This window comes from Ursus maritimus, unplaced genomic scaffold (assembly GCF_017311325.1).
Source record: "Ursus maritimus isolate PB19 unplaced genomic scaffold, ASM1731132v1 scaffold_4, whole genome shotgun sequence".
NCBI lineage: Eukaryota > Metazoa > Chordata > Mammalia > Carnivora > Ursidae > Ursus > Ursus maritimus.
The window spans coordinates 61,927,486-61,939,739 of NW_024426552.1; positions in this window are offsets into that span (position 1 = coordinate 61,927,486).

The window sequence follows — 12,254 nt, forward strand, 5'->3', positions numbered from 1 at the left end:
ATGTTAGTAACGTTGGGCCTGCATTTCACATCATAATTAGTGCTGCCCCTATTAAACAAAGCATAAGCTCTTCACATTGCCAGAATCCCCACAATTCCCAACCCCCTATTACTCTACAATATGCCCACTTTACTCGTCAGGATGCCCACCTGACTCATGGGCATCTGTGTTTGCAAACCCTTTTGTAAAACTAAGTGAGTCATGTGATTATAATTAAGTGTTTAAAGAAGCAAGACACAAAAGCAGAACCAAGTTTTACAATGTTAGGATGGGACATGATACTATGACAGCTACCAAGGCCACAATTCCCTTCAGGGAAAGCAGAATGAGACAATTCCTTACACATGGGTTACCATGGCTTGTGACAGAGGATCTCATTCCCATCCTGGCTACAAGTGACTGTACCAGGAATGGGCACCGAACCAAAACAGTCACCTACAGACTGGACAGCTTGAGAGAGAACTGTCATAAGATCCTTGTCAAAAGATACTACCAAATACAATGGTGCCTGGCAAATCCAACAGGACCTTCCTTCTTAGTGGGGAGTTTGAAAAAGAAGCAGCATGTGAAGAGAGAAGAGCTAGGTCACTAAAGTAGGAATAAAGAAGGACATTAAATAGTGATAAAGAGGTCAATTCATCAAGGACATAATAGTCCTGTGTATGTACCTAACAACAGGGCTTTAGAGTGCACGAAGCAAAAACTGATAGAACTGAAAGGAGAAAAAGAAAAATACCAATCACAGTTGGAGATTGGAACACTTTTCTGTAATTAACAATGACATAGAACAAATTCATAGAAGACATAAAAGTCAGTAAAAAAAAAATCAGTAAAATACAGAAGACCTAAACAACACTACCAATAAATAATTTAACATAACTGAGACTTTTAGAACACTCTACTCAACATCATGGAGTACCATTATTTTCCAGCACACAAGAAAAATTCACAAAATAGACCATATTCTGAGTTACAAAATAAACTTTAACAAATTTAAAAGAATTAAAATCATAAAAACAATGTGAATTAAATTAGAATTCAATAATAGAAAAAAACCTAGAAAATCATCAAATATTCATGAAAATCCACTCCTAAATACTTCACGTCAAAGGTGAAATTACAAGGAAAATCAGAAAATATTTTGAATTACATGAATATGAACATGCAACATATCGAATTTATGAGAAGCAAGCACTACTGAGAGAAAAAGTATCATCTAAATGCTCTTATAAAAATAAGGCTTATAATCAACAACCTAAGCATCCACCTTAAGAAAATAGAAAAAGGGACACCTGGGTGGATCAGTCGGTTAAGCATCTGCCTTTGGCTCAGGTCATGATCCCAGTCCCGCCTCCTCGGGCTCCTTGCTCAGCAGGGAGTCTGCTTCTCCCTATGCCCCTCCCACCTGCTCATGCTATCTCTCTCTGACAAATAGATAAATAAAACCTTTTTAAAAAAGAAAGTAGAACAAATTAAATCAAAAGCAAGTCAAAAGAAGAAAAAGTATTAAGAGTAGAATTCAATGATGGGATAGGCTGGTGATGGGTAGTAAGGAGGGCACGTATTGCATGGTGCACTGGGTGTTATACGCAACTAATGAATCATTGAACTTTACATCAGAAACCAGGGATGTACTGTATGGTGACTAACATAATATAATAAAAAAAATTTTTTAAAAAGAGTAGAATTCAATGAAAATGATAATAGAGTAAGTAAATCAATGAAATCAAAAGCTGCTTCTCTGAGGTCAAAAAAATTGATAAATCTCTAATTAAACTGCTCAAGAATTAAAAAAAAAGAGCAGATACAAGTATTAAAGAAGGGATATAACTACAGATACTAAAGACAGTGAAAGAATAATGAAGGGACATTATAAATAACTTTATGCTAACATATGTGGTAACACAGACGAAATGAGCAAATGCCCTGAAAGACAAAATATCAAAGCTCACACTAACAGATATAGATGGCCTGAAGAGCCCTTTGAGCACTGAAGAAAACTAATTTCATTTGCAGTCCAAAATCCCCCCACCAAGATAACACCAGGCCCAAATAGCTTCATCAGTGAACTCTGCCAAACATTTAGTGAAAAAATAATGCCAATTCTATATATAAATTCTTCCAGATTAAAAAACCCTTCAATTTATGAGGCTAGCTAACATTACCCTGATACCAAAATCCAACAAAGAAAATACATGCAAAGAAAATTACAGACTAACATCCCCTCTAAATGTAGACATAAAAGGCCTTAAAATATTAGCAAACTGAATTCAGCAATATACAGAAAGAATAATTAATCGTGACAAAAGTAATGTTTATCCCAGGAATGCAAGGCTCACTCAGTATTTGAAATCAATATAACTTACATGTCAACATACTAAAAAAAAGATAACTACATACATAATTTTTTCAATAGGCACAGAAAAACTGACAAAAATCAGTATCTAGGGGCACCTGTGGGGCTCAGTCAGTTAAGCGTCTCCCTTCAGCTCAGGTCATGATCTCAGGGTCTTGAGATCAAGCCCTGCATCAGGCTCCCTGCTCAGTGGGGAGTCTGCTTCTCTCCCTCTGTGCTCTCTCTCTCTCAAATAAATAAATCTTTTTCAAAACACACACACACGCACATCAAGGACTTGTATTTATAATACAGAAGCAGTTCCTAGAATTCAATAAGAACCTATTTTTTTTTTTTTTGAGAGGGGGAGAGAGAGTGAGAGAGAGACGGAGAGGAAGAGGGGAGCATGCTTGTGAATGGTGAGGGGAGGAGGGAGAGGGAGAGAGAGAATCCCAAGCAGCCTCCACACCCAGCACAGAGCCTGAGCCAGAATCAAGAGTGGGATGCTTAACCAACTGAGCTATCCGGGCACCACAAGAACCTAATTTTTTAAAGGCACCATAGAAAACATATAAATGAGTAATAGGAACATGAAAAGATGCTCAACTTCATTAGTCAACAGAGACATTAAAACCATATCGAGATATCACTACATTGAGTTAAATTAAACTGACTAACAATACCAAGTGTGGACAAGAATGCAGAGTAACTCAAACTTCTACAGCTTTCTAGAGGGGTGCGAAGTGGTCCAGATCTTTGGGGACATTTTCACAGTTTCTAACAAAGTTAAGTAAGCACTTAACCATACAATGCAACAACTGCAGTCCTAGGTATTCATCAAGAGATGTAAAACCACAAAACACCTATATGCAAATTTTCATAGCATCTTTATTCACAGTAGCCGAAAAATTGGAAACCCCGATGTCCATCAACTTACAGATGGATAAGACAACTGTGGGAAATTACCCATCAACAAAAAGGAACAAACTACTGACACATGGGACACAGATAAACATAAAAGGCATTATGCTAAGTGAAAGAACCCAGAAACAAAAGACTATATGCACAATATGCATCCATTTTTTAAAAATTCTGTATTATGGAAAAGATAAAACTGCAGCAGCAGCAAGCCCATCGTGGTCGGCGGGGGCTGGAGCGGAGGGGGAGCGGGGGGCGGGCGTGGAGAAGGACTGCCTGCAGCACGAGCGGGGTCTGCGGGGTGAGGGAAATCTTCTACATCACAACTGTGGTGGGGATCAGAAGACTGTAAGCATATTGGTCAAAACTCAACAAACTGGGGGTTCCTGGGTGGTTCAGTCAGTTAAACATCTGCCTTTGGCTCAGGTCATGATCCCAGGGTCCTGGGGTGGAGCCCCGCATCCAGCTCCCTGCTCAGTGGGGGGCCTGCTTCTCCCTGCCTGCCGCTCCCCCCAACTCATATTCTCTCTCTCCCTCTCTCTCTCTGTCAAAAAATAAATAAAATCTTAAAAAAAAAAACTCAACAAACTGTACACCTAAAAGGAGGGTGGGTCATTGTATATAAATTGTACCTCAGTCTGATTTTTTTAATTAAAAAAAAAAAGGATGTTGGGAAGCTTTCAGCATCACGGAAAAGGCTAAGAAAACAAGCTCAAGGATAACCTTCCAGGAAAATATCCAAAACGATGCTGTAGACCAAGCGTAATGAGAAAACCGCTGCAGCTGTCCCTGTCACCAAATCCTAAGCGCCAGGCCCCTACCGCAGTGACTGATAAGGTCAGTTCTCCATCTGGCTCTCAGCCGTGCGACACCATCACCCCCAAAGCCATACTCTTCTGCGGCTCTCCATGCTCAGCCCAGAGCCCGTTTCTCACACTGTCCTCTTCCAAATCATGGCCTCACCTACGCGCACCTGACTGGAGAGCCGCAGTCCAAGCCACAAGAGAGGCTGGAAATTTGAGTTCACACTTCTAACAGTGGGAAGTGGACTCATAACGTGAGAATTTCTCCAAATATAGAAATACTATGCAAAATATGATGGCTGGACATGAATAGGACAAGCCGTAAATGAAAACATTAAAAGCTGTTTCTTTCGTTCTTCTCCCCTTCCCCGAGTCTGTGTTTGTCAAGCTCTCTCTTGTTCCTTCCCTCACAGGCTTCTGCAAGGTGGAAAGCTGAAACTACTGAAGACAATAGGCTTCCTGTCTGTAGTGAAAGCCTGCGCTCATGGAGGAAACTATGCTGGGGGAGAGCAGCTAGGAGGGCCCCCCTTTGTGCTTGCGAAAGGAGAAAGAGGGCTCCTGGGAAGGGCATGGAAGCTGGCCAAGTTCCTGGAGAAGACGGCCAAGGGAAACAGCAGTGCTTCAAAGGAGACGGCTGCTCTGAACACCAGGGCCCTGTCATTCCAAGACTCCTGTTCGACGAGGCAGAGAAGCTGCAGAACAAGACTTCAAAGGACCCTTGAGGTTCAAACGTGGGCATGGAAGACTAGAGGGGTCCCCCAGGGTTTTGGTTCTGTGAGAGACCATGCTGTGTGTGGAGGGGGGCCCCAATAACAACTGATACTCAATTTCCTGCCTCAAAGGTAGGAAGAGTCTCCGATTTGTATTCAACTGGAGTTAAAGAAAACAGATGAATGCGCAAACCTTGGAAACCTGTGACTCCTAGGAACGATAACTGTAATCTTAAAATACACCTAATGCCCTAAAGATTATATGAAGGACTTGAAAATAGATTTCTGTACTTTTAAATTTCAGAAGTCCCTGTTCAGAGACAGGGCAGGGCATGCGGAGCGAAAACTGACATTCCGCAGGCTATGTTTTCAGTGTTTCAGGACGGCCGTTTACTACAGGATAACCCTCTGGCCAAATCTCACCTTGCCAGTAACTAGCTGTTTTCAGGGGGTAGGAAATCAAAATTCTTTGCTGTTTAGTTTTCTAAAGAACTTCTGAATATCTAGGTTTTTAACCCAGACAATGACTAGGGTAGGAAGAATGTACCTTCCTTCCCCGGCTTCAGTTTTGCTTTGTTTTCTACAGAAATTACAGAGTACTTTAGTTTATATTTTGGTAGGCCTTTCTGACATCACGACACTATAGCTGAATGCCAGTATCAGTCTGGTTAGCAGATTGAAGATTTATACTACGAAATACTAACTAGAGTTTCCAGATGGCAAAAGGCCAGCTAAATGGTCTCTACTGTTAAATACAGCCATGTACTCTCAACTTCACCACCTGGTTGAGCACAGCCCCACTCGGCTATAATGAGCAAGCGCCAGTTGTTTAATGAAGCATTCATGTGATAAAAGAAGCTAAATCAACAAGTAGAGTTATTTATGAATAAATAAAGCCATCTGAAACCATCAGGAAGGATGTTATATTCTAAAACCAATTAAATTCTTTTAAAAAAAAATGGTTCAACTGAAATATTTTATCCTCATTCACCAATAACACTCCAAAACTAAACACTATTTTTTAAATTTTTCTTGATCTTGCGAATTTGTCATTACTAGTTTAACTTTTAACTAGTTTAAAGCATTCTTCAGTATATACATTTTTCAGTGAATACAACATGAAAAATGAAAGATTTGAAATATGGAAATAGGGTCAACAAAATGAAAGGACAACATCCTGAATGAAAGAAAATATTTGTAAATCATGTATCTGATAAGGTGCTAACATCCAAAATATATAATGAACTCATACCACTCAGTAGCAAAAACACAAGCGATCAAATTTAAAAATGGGCTGGGGCACCTGGGTGGTGCAGTCAGTTAAGCGTCCAACTCTTGATTTTGGCTCAGGTCATGGTCTCAGGGTTGTGGGATGCAGCCCCACATCGGGCTCCGCACTCAGCGTGGAGTCTGCTCAAGACTCTCTCTCCCTCTCCCTCTGCCCCTCCCCCCACTTGTGTTCTCTCTTTCTGCCCTTCCCTCCCTCTAAAATAAATGAATAAATCTTTTTAAAAAACATGGGCAGAGAATCTGAATAGACATTTTTTCAAAGAAGACATACAGAAGACCAAAAGGTACATGAAAAGATGCTCGACATCACTGATACAGGAAATGCAAATCAAAACCACAAGGAGATATCACCTTACATCTGTTAGAATGGCTATCATCACAAAGACAAATAACAAGTGTTGGCCAAGATGTGTGCAGTCACTGCAGAAAATGGTATGGAGGTTTCTCAAAAAATTAGAAATGATCCAGCAATTTCACTTCTGTGTATTTATCCAAAGAAAATGAAAACACTAATTTGAAAAGAAACATGCACTCCCATGTTCACAGTAGTATTACTTGTAAGAGCCAAGACATGGAAATAAATGTGCATCAACGGATGAATGAATAAAGAAAAAGTGATACGTAAATATGTGTGTGTGTGTGTGTGTGTGTGTGTGTGTGTGTGTACACATGTACAATGGAATATTATTTGACCATAAAAAAAGAATGATATCTCGGGGTGCCTGGCGGTTCAATCAATTGAGCATCTGACTCTTGGTTTTGGCTCAGGTTATGATCTTGCAGTTGTGAGATCGAGCCCCACGTCAGGCTGCATGTTGGGCTTGTCTGCTTGGGATTCTTTCCTTCTCCCTCTGTGTCTCCCCCCATTTGTGCTCTCTCTCTCTCTCTCTCTCTAAAGGAAATAGATAAGATAGATAGATAGATAGATAGATAGATAGATAGATAGGTAGATAGATAGATAGATAATGGATAGATAGAGATATAGACAGATAGGAAGAAGAAAATCTTGCCATTTGGACAACATACGTGGACCCTGACAGCATCATGCTAAGTTAAATAAGTCAGACAGAAAAAGATAAATACAATATGATCTCATTTACATGTGGAATCTAAAGACAAAAAAACTGACTCACGGATGTAGAGAACAGACTGTTGGTTGTCTAAGGAGGTGGGAACAAGATAGGAGTAGGTGGGCAAAATGGATGAAAGGGGGACAGAAGGTATAAAATTTCCAGTTATAAAAGGAATGTCATGGGGATGTAACGTACAGCATGGTGACTATAGTTAATAATACTATACCGCATATTTGAAGCCATGAGAGTGAATCTTGAAAGTTCTCATCATTAGGAAAAAAATCACAACTGTAAGTAGTGAGAGATATTAACTGGACTCACTGTGGTGATCATTTTGCAATATACAAATATCCAACCATGACATTGTACACCTGAAACTAATATAATGTTATGTCAATTACACTTCAATTTTTAAAAATGTAGAAATAGGGAGTTTGTTAGCTACCCTGTTAGAAGCTCTTACTAATCTGAAAATGCAGAGAGACAGTAGGGCCTTATAATTATACACTGACCCGATGCACTGGAGTACTTTCCATGACCTTCCAGGCTCTGCTTAACCTGGCTCTGCCTGTCTCACCGGTCGGTCTTACAGTACTTCCTCCCACAGTGGGCCTTTCTCAGGTCCGAGAATACACTGGCCTCTCCTGGATTGATACAGTCTGTTTCTCCAGCTTGAAGTTCTCTCCCCTATTACACAGATATACCCTTCTAATTCCTACCTATCCTTCAGATTTCAAAATTTCCATGATCCAAAACAGGTTACATTTCTCCTTTAAAGGCCTCCACAATACCCTATACTTCCTTTAAACTGTAGTAAGACTTTAAATTCTCTTGGCATAGGCCATTCTCACCGGACTCTGGGTAGAAGTTATATGCCCAGGTCCCAGCACACAATGACCATAATACAGTAAATGTCCAATATGTATTTGATAATATTCACCAAGAATTTATGTGCCAAATACACTTCTAAGCACTTTCTTTTAGCTTAGTAACGAACATGACTGGGAGGTGATATCATTCCTAATCATATTTATACATAAGAACACCAAGGCCCAGAGGTGTTTAAAAAAAAAATGTTCCTACATAAAACTGGGATTCAAACCAATGTCCAGCCTGACCCAGGGCCTTCCTAACATCTACCTATACAGCCTCCTAATTATAGTGGAAAGGGCTCAGGACTTAGAATCCAGGGCCACTACTTACTAGTCGTGTAACCTTGGGCACACTACTTAAACTCTTGGGTCCTTCATATTTTTACATTTTTATAGAAATAACAAAAACATCTACCTCCCAAGATCACTTTGAAGAAGTGTACATTCAAATGCCTGGCAAAAAGAAAGTTTTCAAATAAGAAGAGTAATTAAATCCAATCTCAAGAAAATAACCCAAAGCACTAATAAATAAGTAAGAAACAGAGAAGAGAAGAAAGAAAGCAGTTAGTATGTATTCACAACATTCCTAAATTGTCCCTGTGGCAGGAAACTTCTCAAGAAAATTATGACCATACACTTATTTTGATGCATACCTACAGTTCTGATTTTTTTTTTTTTGAGAGCTCTATGGAGTTAAGCTTCAGCATATGTTTAAGTTAAGAGAAAACTTCTTTTGGTATGTGGGTGGGTACATGTCTATATCCTCCACACTCCCACCATGTAAAAGGCCAAGAGACTGAACACTTTCCTATGACAAAGCAGAAATGAAATTCAAAAATGAAACATGAAGTAAAAATATAAAAGAAACATTAGAAAATAACTGGTAGGAAATAAAAAGACAAATCTAAATGAAAGCAAAGATAGTACAGGAAGAATAAGGAAGAAAAGAATGGGGACGATAATGGGGATAGAAGGCCCTGTATTGTTGACAGCATCTGATCCACTGATTAATGTTATTTCTAAGCAGATTAACCAAATCCCAACTGTTCTACATCAGGTCCTTTCTCTAAGCTTTTCCTCCCTCCTATCAGCAAATAAAGAATACAAATTTTAAACGCACAAACAAAACAGAAGGAAAAAGCCCACCCCCACAAACCAGAAATGTTCTTAGTTGATGATCACCTGAGTATGTCTATTCTTTCCTTCCATCTGTGCCCATACTAAAATGATAAAGTGATAAAGCTGAAAAGTAAAAGAGAGGGGAATCAGCCCCTCTGAATAATGTTTTAAACAGAGCATCAAGCCACCCTCCCTTCAGCACAGCAATGCAGTATGGAGACTGTCACAGGAGGGGGGAGGGCATAAAGAGATGCAGGGGGGACTGTAATTTCTGTCCCAGATGCAGGAAGAACTTTTAACCTTCTGATGCTTTTCCTTACCATAACCTTCTCCATAGCAACCAGAGAACTGCAGTGGCAAGAAACAGAAGGGAAGATTAAAAAAATATACATGTTATACATATACTCAACTTATATATAAATCCTCCAAAACTGCTGAATTCAGTAATTTTTTTAAAATTACATATTCCTCTGAAATCTTATATTGCTGTGGAAGACTAACCCCTAAAAACCAAAATGAAGCAAGCATAGTATACTTGTTATTTTTCTAGAACACTTACATTTGTTAACAATTATAGCACGTTACAATAGATTTAATGTACCTTTGGAAGCCTAATAGATTTCCCAGTGTTTGGTGCGAAGAACAACAGTAATGTTACAAGATTACAACTTTGTGCCCATTGTATGTTTTACTTCTGGTGAAAAGCTTGAAACTAAAAAAATGAGAAAGGGCCATTCCACTCACAAGGACTTTTTTATCAGGTAAAAGCAGCAAGAAAGGTCTACAGTCTCTTTTCAGATACTACTTACCCTACCTTTTGGTCACTGTTCCCCTGTTGTGGCTTAACTGTGATGTCTAACTACAGGACCACCAAATATGCATAAAACATACATTTCCGCATGAAGAGGTTCTACAACCAGGCAGATATGGGGGAGCATGCTTTCATGAGGAACGCACAGCACCCCACAGCCCCACTTTACAGAAAGGAAAAGCACCTCTGAGGGTGCAGATGGCAATGACAACGTTAGATGAATGAGTGTTCCCCATCAAGACTTGCTCTTGTGAGGGAACAACTATTACAGATCTCATTGTTTCCATTCCTAACCTCTGGGTGCCCAGACATCACCTCAAAGGTGCTACACACCTGCTAGAAGCCTACACTAGAAGCCAGGCCTCCCCAGTGGGGGATTTTGCAATGTTCACTGCTGAATTATTCATTATTATTTAGTACATATTATGGTGGCCTCGGTTCTCTCACTAAATGGTGACGTGTTGTTATGGGCCGAGTTCATATATTTACATCTAGTAATTTGAAGTCACAGGAAGATACATTTTTATGACTCCCTTTATTAAGATACAGGGAAACAATAGACAATAAGGAATATGGGTACAACATGTTAAGTGGAGGAGAAGTGGACATCAAGAGAACAGCATTGATAAAGTTTTATGAGGAAAATAGCCATTGAGCTGAGGACTATAAGAACAGTAAGATAACCACATTACCCACAAGTTTCAAAGGGTTAAACATTTTTTTTCATATTTTCGGGTTTTTTCCCAAAAAGAAGAAGTGAGAGGTCACAGGTCTGTTCTCTTTGTCCCAGTTTCCTAATGAAAATATCCTCAAAGTAACAATCTGCTTCCCTCACCTCCCTCTCTCCCTTGAAGCCAGATTCCAGTGGGGACCACCACCTCATCTTATACAGAAGTGATCAATAAAGAGGAAGATGACATTGAAGACTGAGTTTAAACTACCCACAAATGGAGTAATGCACTCCTCAGTTATGAGGAATCTCCTATGGTCTTTATGACCATTCTAACACGACATCTCAAGGTATGTGTATATGCATGTAAAACACACAGAAATGACTGAAGATGAGATTGAATCAGATAAGCAGCTCAATTTAAAATTCACTAGCTGTTCTACTTAAAACAATCATTTCCTATTTTTGATTAGGAGCTAGCAGGTATACCCTTCTCCAGATGCTCACATACAAATATCTAATGGCAAGCACTATTAGACAAAAATGTATCTCTGCTGGCTCTGTAACTGAGATGGGAGTATGGTCTGAAAATGCGTGTACACACACACACACCCAATTTGGTAAATATCTATGAGTTTTGACAAAAACTAAAGTGATAACCTCTGTCCAATCCAGAAGTCAGGTGGTGCATTTAGTGAGTTCATTTTCAAATAAAATAGTGGTCTACAACGAGTTTCTCTATTTTATAAACTAAAGCTTTGGTGGGGGGGAGGAGCATTTTTTAAATGTATAGATTGCTTCAGTCTTACCTAATTTACTAGATTTCATTTCCAAGTTGTATTTGGCTTAGGGTACCCTGCAATCAGTATTTCTACCTACAGTGAGTTTTCTATTCCTAAGTGTATCAGTTATCCAAACTGTGTTCAGAAATCAAGTCAGTGACCAGATGGCTTTTGCTATTAGTGCTCTTATTCTGTTTTCATGAAGCATCTCTTTAAAAATATTTATCTGAGATGGTTTTATGTGCTACTCTGAAAATTCCCATAATAGCCAGGTGAATAAATAGGTTATAGTCCCATAAGTGTAAAGAGGTGAAGGTTTTGAAGAAAAACTTACAAAACTAATCACAAAAACAACAACAACAAAAAAAAAAACAGTACTTAACAAAGCTTAACGAAAGCTTTCACTTTCTTATAAAAATAAAGGTTTAGGGTAAATCCTAGATATGAGAGATCATTTTACTTTATAATTTATTTTATTTTTTGGGAAAGAACGTGAGAGAAAGCAGGGGGATGGAGGCAAGGGGGTGGGCAGAGAGAATGTTAAGCAGGCTCAGCACAGAGCCCGAGGCAGGGCTTGATCTCAAGACCCTGAGATCACGACCTGAGCTACAATCATCAAGAGTCAGAGGCTCAATCGACTGAACCACCAAGGTACCCCGAGATACCATTTTAATGTTTGGGGTTTTTTTATCTGGTGCGTTTCAGAATGTTGAAAGAGTGCCTTAAATATCATCTAATCCAATCCCATTATTTCATAAATGAAACAACTTTCCCCCCACAATAGGGAAGTCCTTGGTCTGAAACCACCACTGTTGGTCCTTATTTCCCAGCTGAGTTTTACTTTCACCGTATTAGATCTGTTGTACAAAGG